Genomic DNA, 13105 nt, shown 5'->3' on the forward strand with positions numbered 1-13105 from the left:
TTTTAGTAGAATGAGGGTTGAGGAAGGGACAGATTCTGGAAATATTTTTAAGCTGGAGGCGACAGGAGGTGGAGAGAGCTTGGATGTGCAGATTGAAGGACAGGGCAGAGTTAAGGGTTTCTCCGAGGCAGCGGACCTCCGGTACGGGGGAAAGTGTGATGTCGTCAATTGTTATAGATAAGTCAGGTAAGGAAGATCTGTGAGATGGGGGAAAGATGATCAGTTCAAATTTGTCTACATTCAGTTTGAGGAAGCGAGAGGAGAAGAAGGAGGATATGGCTGATAGACACTCCGGGATTCTGGACAGCAGAGAGGTGACATCTGGGCCAGAGAGGTAGATCTGAGTATCATCGGCATAAAGGTGGTACTGGAATCCATGGGACTTTATGAGTTGCCCCAGGCCAAGTGTATAGATTGAGAAGAGTAGGGGTCCTAGAACAGAGCCTTGGGGAACTCCAACAGAGAAAGGGTGGGATGAGGAGGTAGTGTGGGAGTGGGAGATGCTGAATGTGTGGTGGGAAAGGTATGAGGAGATCCAGAATAGGGCAAGGTCTTTGATGCCAAAGAAGGAGAGGATCTGTAGTAGGAAGCAGTTGTCCACTGTGTCGAAAGCAGAGGACAGGTCTACAAGGAGAAGTATAGAGTATTGTCCGTTAGCTTTGGCTGTAAGTAGGTCATTGGTAATTTTGGTCAGGGCTGTCTCAGTGGAATGATGGGGACGGAAACCAGATTGTAAATTGTCAAAGAGCAAGTTAGATGAGAGGTCGGAGGAAAGGTCAGCGTGGACATGCTGTTCCAGGAATTTAGAAGCGAATGGGAGCAGCGATATTGGGCGATAGCTGGACATGGCTGTTGGGTCGAGAGTTGGCTTTTTAAGGATAGGCGTGATTGTGGCATGTTTGAAAGCAGAAGGGAAGGTACTGGAAGTAAGTGATAGGTTGAAGAGGTGGGTGAGGGATGGGATAAGAGTGGTGGCGATGTTGGAGGAGGTGGGATGGGATGGGGTCGAGTGCACAAGTGGTGAGGTGTGATTTGGAGAGAAGATGAGCAAGCTCCCCTTCAGTGATGTTGGATAAGGAGGTTATGGGGTTTGGGTATTGGTCTGGTATACAAAGGGGTTGTGGTGGTTGAATAATAAAGACTTGCCGTGTTTGGTCTATCTTGTTTTTGAAGTGCATGGTGAAGTCCTCAGCAGAGATTAGGGAAGTTGGAGGGGGCAGTGGTGGGCGGAGGAGGGAGTTAAAAGTATTGAACTACTGTTTGGGGTTGTGGGATAAGGAAGATACAAGGGATGTAAAGTAGGCCTGTTTAGCAGAGGTGAGAGCTGATTTGAATGCAAGTGTTGCTTGTTTGAATGCAGTGAAGTCGTCTTGGGAATTCGTTTTCTTCCAGCGCCGTTCAGCAATTCTGGATGCTTGCCGAAGCTTTTTAGTGGTGTTATTGTGCCAGGGTTGTCTATTGATTCAACGCACTCTGTTATGCATGACAGGGGCGACCGAGTCGATGGCTGATGCAAGAGTGGCATTGTAGAAACTAGTGGCAGTATCTGTGTCGTGGAGTGAAGATATGGAGGACAGTGGTAGGATAGAGTCAGAGAGTATGTGAGTGTCTAGATGTGCAAGGTTTCTGCGAGGGTGCGCATGTTGCTGGACATGGGTGACAGGTGAGGAGGACAGGGATGAGAAAGTGACTAGATGGTGGTCAGATAGAGGGAGAGGGGAGGTGGTGAAGTTAGATAGGGAGCAGAGACAGGTGAAGACCAGGTGTAATGTGTCCGTCTGTGGGTGGCTGAGGAGGACCACTGAGTAAGTCCAAAAGATGAAGTGAGCGACAGGAGTTTTGAGGCTGCTGACTGGTGGGTGTCAATGGGGATGTTGAAGTCACCCATGATGATGGTGGGAATGTCAGCAGAGAGAAAGTTAAGGAGCCAGGAAGAAAATTGGTCAATGAAGGCAGTTGTTGGGCCTGGAGGTCGGTATATGACAGTCACTTGGAGGGTGTAGAGAGAGTAGATGCGGACAGAGTGGACTTCAAAAGAGGGAAGGACAAGGGTGGGAAGAGGTGGGATTGGGTTGAAGGTGCAATTGGAAGAAAGGAGAAGGCCCACTCCTCCACCATGTATGTTGCCAGGGTGAGGAGTGTGGGTGAAGTGGAGGCCACCATAGCAGCAGGGGAGGTGGTGTCGGAGGGTGTCAGCCATTTTCAGTGAGGCCAAGGAAGGAAAAATTGCAGGAGGTAAAGAGGTCGTGAATCACATGAAGTTTATTGCAGATGGAGCCGGCATTCTAGAGTGATCCAGAGAGATGGAGCTGAGTGGTGGGCATCAAGGGCGCAGATTTGAGGTGGGAAAGATTTCTCATGTTTGTGTTGGTTTGGGAACGATAGAAGGGGGTAATAATGGGTGGTATGAGCTGAGAGGGTCCAGGGTTGGGAGATATGTCGCCAGCAGTGAGGAGAAGCAGAGCAGGTGGGGAGGAGGAGAGTGGGTGATTTGTTTTGTGTGTTATTAGGAGAGATCTGAAATTGAGGAGCAGGTCAGTGGAGGAGGTCAGGTGGGGGGGCAAGAGAGAAGGAGAGATTATTACTTGGTTAGAGGGTGCTGGGGTCTCTGGATAGCAAAGGAGAGTCAGGAGTAATGGAGAAAAAACCATTAGAGCATATTTCAGCATGATAAGAGTAAGTGTGGAGCTAACAGAGACATTTTGTATATTTTAACAGAGTTTAGTGATACCTTCCGGTCACTTCTGGCTCATTTCTGGCATATTTCTATAGTTATCCTTAAAAAAGACATCCTTGCAAAAGACAGCCTCATCATCAAGGTCTAGTGTATGTTTGTTGTTTTTTTTATTTACAAAAAAAAGAATTTATTAGGGTTTTTTTTTAAATTTATTTGGGAGTTTTTCAAAATTATTTTTACATATGTTTTTTTTTTTAACTTTATTATATTGTCCCAGTGTGGGACAATATAATAATAATGTGTCAGATCGCTGAGGAAGGGAGGAAGCCGCCTCCCTGCAGGGCCCCGAAGGCCCCCGCAGCCATATTGGACCTGGGGGCATGCAGGGAGGCCCTCGGAACAGCGCAATCTCATCGCGCTGTTCCAAGGGTCCAGGGAAGCACGCAGGGAGCACCCCCTGCGCAATTCTTCCCTGTCCCCCGGTACACTGCGATCATGTTTGATCGCAGTGTGCCAGGGGTTAATGTGCCGGGGGCGGTCCGTGACCGCCCCTGACACATAGTGCCGGGTGTCAGCTGTGATAATCAGCTGACACCCCTGGGAGCGCCGCTGATCGCTATAACGTACTATCCCGTCCATGGGAATTAAGTCCCAGGTCATTTGGACGGGATAGTACGTCAGATGGGAGAAAGGGGTTAAGGAAGCTTGTATAGTAGCAAACTGTCTCAACTGCGGCTCTTGTGGTTTTGCACTTGTGCTGAGACAAAAAAACACTGCTAGCAGCTTTTTTTGCTGCAAGTACCGCATTTGGTGGATCGTGGCAAAACCGCAAGTGCCGCACATGTCTGCATGTCCCATAAGGAATGAATGAGGCTGAACGCAGTGTTGCCATAAGTGATCCCTTACGCGGCAGATGCGGAAAAACTGCCGGATCTGCCGCAAATGGCAAAAATTGCTGATCGATGTGAAAGTAGCCTAAGTCACTGCCGACAGTGTCTGCATTAGTCATACTCACTAATGGGGGAGGGAGCCCTAAAAGTGTCTAGGGCAGCATAAACCCTAAATACGGCCCTAGTCCCATCCAAAAAAAAAAAGAAGCTTCTATCAGCATACAGGTGACAGGTGTTTACTTCTCATCATTCTGATGATAATTACATAACAATTGCTTGTGTGCACAACACAAAAATGGTTTAGGCAATGAGCACATGTAGGTTTTTGGGGAGATTTTGGAGCAGAAACTGATCAGAACCTCTTCAAATCCGTTTAAAAACTCAAAACTGCTGAAAATCTTGAAGGTTCTGCTCGGTTACGGATCCGAAAACTTTGCAAAAGACTCCTTATTAGAGTATGTGCACATAGAGTATTTTGAGGAGCTTTTGGGGCACTTTTACTCCAAAAACCATCTGAAAAATCACACAAAAAAATAAATTTAAAATACTCTTCCTATTCTTTTGTGTTGTAAAACCACCTTCATGTGTCAACTATTTTGAGGGTTGTTTTCCACTGTGGGTTTTGAAGAACACCCACTTGGAGAAAAAATAGCGTGCATGTCACTTCTTTTAAGCATATTCTGACGAAATCTGCTCCAAACTAGTCAGTTCCCAGTGAGAAGGCTGCAAAAACACTCCAGAAGAAAAACATAGTGGCTTCAAAGCCTTTTCAGCACTGCTTCAGGCAATGAAGAACTCTTCTAAAAATTTCCCAAACATTGAGCAATTTTCACTAGAAACTTGTAATTTTTAACTGCTTCAGAAATATGTCTGTGTGCACATATCTTCAGGGACGACTTTTTCAGTAGAGCCAACATGCTAAGATTTTTAAGAGGAAAGCACTTCTGGAAATATGGGTTTTTTTTAACCTGAAGCATCTTTTTAAGCTTTTTATTTTTGGTTGTTTCTTTAGTGTTATTTCAACTTTTTTGACTCCCGGTGCTTTTTCAGCATTTTGGTGCGTCTTTTTCACTGGTGATTTGAAGTTTTTACTCCATTGAATAATCAAGAACCTTGTAGTGTTTTTTGAAGCACAAATGCAGGCAAACTGCTCAAAAAGACATCTTGCCATCTCTTGACCTCTCCCATGTACTTGTATTGTGTAGTACAGAGCATTCTAAGAATGGAAAACACCAGAAGAATGGACCGGTCACTTCTTTAATCCGTTGGCATCTTTGGAAACCTGAAACAGTTAAAAGATGAGAAAGAGACTCAACATCTGCACAGCAAGACATTTTTACAGAGAAATGCGTTTGTTCATTCTTTTGAGCGCTTTCTGAGAGTTTTTTGTTTTGTGGCGGAATCTGCTTTAAAAAGACATCTTGTGCACAAACCCTGAGTGTCCAGTGCAAAAAAAAATGTTCAGTAATCTTTTGGGTTTTTTAATTCAGACGATCGTATTTTCGGTATTGAGTGTGACCCAACAAAACATCGTATTGCTCTCAGACCAATGTTAGTCTATGGGGTCATGCACGTGTCGGATTTTTTTCTTCCGATTTTCATGGACTGGACAATGGAGATGAAGGATAATTTTTTTTCTATCTTTTCCTTATCTGAGAAAATTGGATCACACTTTGCTACCACTCTGATCAAACTCGGACCAGAGTTTGATCAGAGTGTGATTATTATAATTGGACTGATTTTCACGTATGAGAGAAAATCCAGTCATGTGACCCTAGCCTTAAAAACATAGATTGTCATATTACCCCAGTAAAATCAATACCTTCATGTCTTGAGAAGTGGAAGATTTCAGTATATCATGGCGGCAGTAACAGAGCCGGTCACCACTCAGTTTCATAAACTTAGTGAAACCTCCACTTCATTCTAATCTCCTAAATTCCCAAAATGTCTTATATTAATTTGTAAAATCCAGCTTAGCCTTCTACTTGGCACCACTAACGATCATTGAGTTGCCAATCTGGGCTGTGGAACATGTTATGGTACATACTGTCTGCGTAGGTTAGACATGTATGAAGGCATCAGTGTTATAGAAGAACCTTCATCGGAAGCCGTTCTATCTCCTAACCATAACCAACTTCTTTTTTAGGTGGAAATCAAATTTGTCCTACCATCAAAATTAACTTTGGGCTGCAGACATGTATTATAATTTAGAAAAAAGAAAAAAGAAAAAAATTCCAGCTACTAAAAGATCCATTTATTGAGTGAAAAGTAAGACAGAGTTCACATGATTGTCTCTATTACGCGTTTCAAACACCCACACTGTGTTCTTTATCATAAAGAACACAGTGTGGGTGTTCAAAACGCATAATAGAGACAATCATGTGAACTCCGTCTTACTTTTCACTCAATAAATGGATCTTTTAGTAGCTGGAATTTTTTTTCTTTTTTCTGGAGTAACTACACGCTGGACGACGTGATTCCTTGCTCCCACACACCACAGGCTGTTTTCAAGTGAGCTGGTAAGTCCCTTTTTTTTTCCTCTCTTGTTCATGTATTATAATTTGTCTGCTTATTAAATACCGAATCTCAGGTATGTTGCTTTCATTCAGAACCTACAGCTTCGCTAGATATGTATGAGTTCAGTTACTACCGGCTGTGGTCTACTGCATGCTGCGCGTCTTGAGTATTTGTTTTCCAACTCTTAGAAGAATTTCTCCTTGCAGAGATAGTCGTTAGAGAAATGAGAAGCATGCTCTCCCCTCTGCTCTTGGATGGAAGAAAATTTCTTGTCTATAGGCGGCTATCATGTAGGTCCATCCTTTTAGAGAGCTAGTAAACATGACTAGGGTTCTCACCAATCTGTAGATGGTACTATTTTGGGACATGTTAGTCCTAATCAGTACATGTCAGGTGCCTCTGTAGTGGCTTTTCATAGTACTGATTTCCCAGTGTGGTTGATAACTCTAGCTGTACAGTTAAGTGGCCTACAGTTGGCCTTGGACAGTTTTATTTCTTCTGGAGGACAGATATTTAGCAAAATTAAATTTTTGAGCATTCCTTGGGAGCTACCATAAACAAAAGCAAAATGAAAGTGTGTGGCTGTAAGGTTCGGCCAGGACCGCAGTCGTGGACGGGGACTCCCGGGGCATCGGAGTCCTGGCCTCCCCTCACATAGACATGACAGTTTTCTGTCAGCATACCTGTTGCTTTCTACAGCTCCCCCTCAGGGCTTTCTGTTATGCACTGCACATTCTCCTCAGCTGATGTGGAACAAACAGAGTCACAGTCCTGTTCAATACTTGAACAATCAACTTTACTGTTTCATTTACACAGCGCATACATATTCACCCCAGCATCAGTATCAGGGTTGGCAATAGACATTTTCTCCTCTGTCCCTGTCTTTCCCTCTCTCCCACTAAGCTCACTTCCGGGACAGACCATGCTCTCTGGTCTTTCAGCATCAACTCTGCTCAGTCTTACTCCAGTAGGGGACCCTCTTACTGTTTAGCCCTGGTCTCAAGAATATCCACAGATGAAATAAGCCCCCACATTCTGAGTGACCTGCCCGTACTGCTTAGTCTTCTTCTGGCAATTGCAGACCCACTAATTCTGCACTGTCAGCACTTCTCTTGGTGTTACTTCCGGATGAGATACTAGCCTGAATTCTGTAGGACTGGGCTCTTGACTTTAACGTTACGGAGCCATCAGCCCTGTCAGGGTGCTCCTGCTCAACTGATTCAAATTCCAGATGCTCCCTGGCTTAGCAGCTGTTAGCCCCTCCTACTTTAACTATTTACAAGCTGAGCATATCTAACCCCATCTAATGGGCAAACTAGGGTACTACACTTTTCCTATCTATATAACATTGTCCTATGTTAAATACATATAACAGATACAATAAATAGACATTTACATGGCATGCACAATAAATGCGAATAACGTTAAAGGGAACCGGTACATAACATCCAACATTAAATATATATATTTATACGTGTATAGATCTGTACACTTACGGACACTCCTTTGTGTCCCTTACTTTCCCATTCCTTTTAATATGGTTGTCCCCAACCATTAGAAAATTTTAATAAATACAGAAAATATAATAATCATTAAACTAAAAATACAGTATATAAACAGGTCCATGTTTCTTCCAAAGTTGTCGTCCCGGACCATTTACTCAAAAAATATATAAATTATTATTATTTTTTTATACATACAATACTCCACGCAGGGAGGCACTTAAAATAGTCCAACTTAGCTCAACATGAGCAATTTCCTATTTAAACTCTTACATTGATTACTTTCTTGTTATCAAAGGTGCCTATACTCCCCAATAAGATGCTGGCCCGAAATCTGTATGAGTGGGCTCTTGACTTTACGTTATGGAGCCAACAGCCCTTTCAGGGCGCTCCCGCCCAACTGATTCAAATTTCAGATGCTCCCTGGCTTTACAGCTGTTAGCCCCTCTACTTTAACTATTTACAAGCTGAGCATCTCTAACCCCATCTAGTGGGCAAACTAGGGTACTACACTTTCCCTATCAATATAACAGTGTCCAACGTTAAATACCGTATTTTCCGGCGTAAAAGATGATCTTTTAACCCCTGAAAATCTTCTTAAAAGTTGGGGGTCATCTTATATGCCAGGTGTTGTCTTATAAGGTGGGTGCGGACCAATCATCATATGGTGGGAGGGAGTGATCCTGATGACGAAGGGAGGGGGCGTCTCACAGGGAAGGTGTAAGTGGAGTATCCCCCTATTACCTCATTGTGACAGCGGTGTTCTCTGTGGGTCTCTGTGCTGGGGGGCGGCGGCGGCTCCTCTTCCAGCAGCGTGGGGGCTCTGTGCTAGGGGGCGGCGGCTCTTTGTGCAGCGTCGGGGCTCTGCCGACATTTCCTCAAAGCCTGGAGGCCCCAGCAGCTTCATTGCTGCGATGCGGTGGCCTCCTAGAAAATGGCCGCTGGGGGTGGCACATGCTCAGATTCATGCGAGTCTGCACATGGATAAAAGCGCAGGTAAGAAATGATTTTAATTATACTTTTTTCCTCAGTTTTCCACTTATCTCCCTTCTCTGGGTCTATTACAAGTAATAGGGGAGGTATCTATTAAGATATACTACACTAAGGTATGTGTGGAGAAACGGGGTCAGTGGGTGCTCTCGTCCGCTGGCCCGGCTGTCTTTAGAATGACTGCATGGACCAGGGCTCATACCACTGAACGCCCGCTCTACCTCCCCGTGGGCAGAACACTACACAGAAACCGCAGGGTTAGGGTAAAACAGTGTGGCAATACTTTATTGAACCACAACACCCAATAGCAAACAGAACAATTCCAGCAATTTCCTCAAGATGGTGCACATTACAAGGTCTCTCTCCTCCGCTGACTCACCGAGATGCTAGTCGATGTTATGTCAGAGCTCCCAGGGTCGCTATTCCATCTGTGATAACACACACAGAGAGGAGGTCACGATAAGCGTAAGGAGATAACCGCGAGCAGTCCTGTGTTCTTTCAGCCGGGTCTGACATACCCTCAGCTGGGATCCTGAACAGTTTCTTGTCCATTAAGTGTTTAGCAGTAGTAGCTCTATGTGATGAGATGAGACACCGTCTCTCTATCCCAGGGTCTTTTATACCCAAGGCAGGTAAGCTATTGTTAGAATTACACAGTGTCCTTCAGTACACCCTCACCCTTTCCCTATCTACAATCAAGTCAACAAACTGATCCCAGAATATAAACAAACCTCAGGCAAGCACACACTATGTTTATTTTCAAAATATTTTTGTTAGGCATTTTTACAGATTTTACAAAACATGCTCTTTGTTTGTGTAATAATTCGCATTGATAAGTAGGGAAAAGGGGAAGGAAAGGGTTTGGAATAGGGAAGGGAGAGAAAGAATTTTTAATAGTAACAAAGACAGATCTGTAAAGACTTGAATATCTACTTCAATATTGAACTGTTTTGGTCTTCCATGAATTTCTATGTTCAAACTATGTACATTGAAAATAGCAAGAAAGCTACCTTTAACACAAAAAAAGAAAAAAGTCATCAACAAAGAAACCTTAACTAATCTAAGACTTGGTATTTAGTGTTCCATAAGCTCCATTTTTTGTCGTATTTATGCAAGCATCCATTTGCTATTGAGAATTTTAAGTCCAAGGTATTATGCGTGTTTAGTCTATCCACAATGTCAGAGAACCTTGGTATGTCAGTTCTCCTCCAGAAGGTGGCTATCATATTTTTAGTTATCAGTAAAAGATGTATTATGACTTTTTTAGTTGAGTGGTGTACGTCCTCCATGTCTAAGAAAAAGAGAGCTGTTTGAGGGGAAAGAGTAAAGTTCTTATCAAGAAGTCCACCAATATATATGGAAATCTTATTGCATAACTCTGTGAGAGCTGGGCATGTCCAGAATATGTGTTTCAAATCTCCCTTGAACCCACACCCTCTCCAACATAATGGGGATGAATCTGGTTTGAAATGTGCTATCCTAGAGGGAGTAAAGTACCATCTTGTTAATAATTTGTAAAATGATTCGTGAAGCGGTATTGATATATTTGAAGAATATGAATCTTTTATTGCCCTCTCCCATTGATATTTTGTGGCGCAGAACTGGAGATCCTTCTCCCACTTGAACATATATTTGTTTTTTGTGAAATTGCTATCCTTATTGAAAGAGCTGTAGAGGAATTTAGTGCTCCAGAAAATTGTATGGTTTGAATTGTTTAAAAGGAAGTGAATTACTTCTGTTTTCGGAGGGACCATGCTAATAAATTTTTGTAGGTACTCCTTGATTATGCAATATTGCATAAAGCCTGAGGAGGGTAGATTGAATTTGTTTCTAATCTCGGAAAAACTGAGTACTTTATCCGTTGCGAGAATATCTCCCAACTTTCGAATGCCATTTTTTGGCCATATTTCAGGTACAGAGAATCCGTAGACAGAAGCAATCAGGGATATTGGGAAATTTTCTTTCAGTTTTGACTTCCCAGTTTTATTCAGTGAGGCAAGATGATCCCAAGCTTGGGTAATTGCCAGAAAAATAGGGTGATTTAGTCTGTATTTTTTTAGATTGAATATATGGTTGAGAAGAATATTTTTAAGGGGGCATGAAGTGCTATGGTCTCTTTCTAGTACCATCCAAGATGGTTTGACATCCTCATTTATCCAGTATTGGCTTTGTTTGATTAGAATGGCATGGTAATAAGCTAGGATGTTTGGGATCCCCATTCCTCCATTGTATTTATGTTTATAGAGAATTGTTCTGTCTACTCTAGCTCTTTTCTCTCCCCAAACAAAGGAGAAGATTTTTTTGTTGCAGCTATTAAAGAATGTTATTGGAAAGGTAAGAGGCAGAGCCCTAAAAATGTATAATAGTTTCGGGAGAATCACCGTTTTTATTGCTAGCACTCTGCCCATCCACGACAAGCCTATGCTTTTCCAGGGTTGGATGTCTTTTGTGATAGTGGCCAGAAATGTCACGCAATTTGCATTAACTGTGTTGCGTACTGTTTTTTTAAACACAATACCTAGGTGTGATATTTGTTCCTCTTCCCAACCAAACTCTGATTTATTTTTAGTAGTTTATTGTGGTGTTTGAAAGGTAGAATTGCAAGATTTTCGATTTACTATTATTAATTTTAAAGTTTGATATTTGTGAAAATTCCTCTATTATCTCGAGCAATGTTGCAATGGATTGTATCGGATTTGTGAGTGATAGCAACATATCGTCTGCAAATAGACTTATTTTGAATTGTTTAGACGGGGTGTTGATCCCCGTGATTTTTTCATTTATGCGAATTGCTTCGGCTATTGGTTCTATCGCCAAGGCGAACAGCAGTGGCGAGAGGGGGCTCCCCTGTCTTGTCCCATTATTTATATAGAATGATTTGGATAAGGTGTTATTTGTGTAGATTTTGGCACTTGGCTGGGAGTATAAAGTGAAAACCGTTTCTATCCATTTGTTGTTGAAACCAAAATTTAGAAGAACAGTTTTTAGGTAAGACCAGTTGACCCTGTCAAAAGCCTTTTCGGCGTCTAATGTTAGGAGTATTGAGGGGGTTCGGGTAGAGTTAATTCTATTAATAATGTTGATAAGCCTCCTAGTGCTGTCAGATGTTTGTCTGCCTTCAATGAAGCCTGATTGGTCATCGATGATTAGTTTTGGTAGGATTCCTTTTTATCTTGTAGCTAGTATTTTGGAAAAGATTTTTATATCTGAATTTATCAGGGAAATTGGGCGAAAGTTTTTCACTTCTTCTAGATTATTTGGTGTCTTGGGAATCACAATGAGAGTTGCTTCCAACATCACCCCAGGGAAAGTCCCACCCCCCGAAACCTGGTTAAAAATTTTTGCCATATAAGGGATAAGAATATCTGCAAAATTTTTGAAGTATTCGTTTGTTAGACCGTCTGGGCCAGGCGATTTTTGTAACTTTAGTGAGTTTACCGTTTCTATAATTTCTGAGATTGGTATAGGTGAGTTAAGTTGTGAAAGGTCTGGTGGGCTGATTTTAGGAAGTTGTAGTTTCTTAATGAACTCATTTATTTTTTGGGGATCTGGTTGAGGAATTGCGTTCTCTCCGTTTAAGTTATATAGTTTTCTATAGTAAGATGCGAATTCCTCTACAATATCAGTCGGGTGTTGTTTTGTATCTCCGGCTGCGTTTTTAATTTTGTATATTCTACTACAGACTCTCTCATTCTTCAGTTTGGACATCATGAATCTCGTTGGCTTGTTCGTTTCAGAGTATACTTTAAACTTCGATACTTTAACGATTTTATCAAAGTCATCAAGGATAGCCCTATTTAATTCTTGTCTCAAATTAAGTATTTCCCTGTAAATTTGCTGAGATTTTATGTTAGTCTTAGCGAGATCATTTTCCTTTGAATTTATTTGTTTTTGTATAGTTTTAATTTTTTCTCTTTTTTTCGAATTGTGTCTTGCTGCAATTTGGATCAATTTCCCTCTTATTACTGCCTTATGTGCACACCAGACTGTGAGTGGGTTCACCTCCTCTGTGTCGTTTTCTTTAAAATATTGTTTTAATGTCGTGGCAATTTCGTTTCTATATTCTGGAATGTTCAGTAGGAAATTATTGCACCTCCATAATGTGTAATTTTTAAAAAAGGGCCATTCCACATTTCTGATACGATGGGAGAGTGGTCCGAGATTGATCTGTCTAGTATGGATGAGTTTTTTATTTTAGTGAGAGTGAATACGTCTGTGAGAAGCAAGTCTATTCTCGCAGAAGTTTTATGTGCTGATGAGAAATGTGAATACTCTCTGGATGAAGAGTTTAGACACCTGAATGTGTTGTATAGTTCGTTATTTTGAATCCATTTATTAAGACTACCCGATAATTGGCGAGTTGAAGAAGTGGAGTCCAAATCTCCGTCAGGCACCATATTAAAGTCTCCCAGAATGAACAAATTGCCCTTCTTTTTTAACTGTACTTTCCTCATCACTTTATTGAGAAAACTCAGTTGTTTTGTGTTAGGGCAGTACACATTAACAATTGTACATTGAGACGAGTTAAT

General features: G+C 42.0%; 1 long non-coding RNA gene across 1 annotated transcript in view; it reads right to left on the minus strand.

The window, feature by feature from the left end:
• Positions 1–3787: 3787 nt before the first annotated feature.
• The window catches only part of LOC141051673 (uncharacterized), a 30734-nt gene continuing 21416 nt past the window's right edge, over positions 3788–13105 (minus strand). The window contains exon 3 of the long non-coding RNA XR_012220673.1: positions 3788–4849. This is a non-coding gene — a long non-coding RNA (uncharacterized lncRNA). The remainder of the gene's footprint in view (positions 4850–13105) is intronic.

Source organism: Dendrobates tinctorius, unplaced genomic scaffold (genome assembly GCF_039654945.1).
Source record: "Dendrobates tinctorius isolate UK_male_01 unplaced genomic scaffold, ASM3965494v1 ptg000158l, whole genome shotgun sequence".
Classification (NCBI taxonomy): domain Eukaryota; kingdom Metazoa; phylum Chordata; class Amphibia; order Anura; family Dendrobatidae; genus Dendrobates; species Dendrobates tinctorius.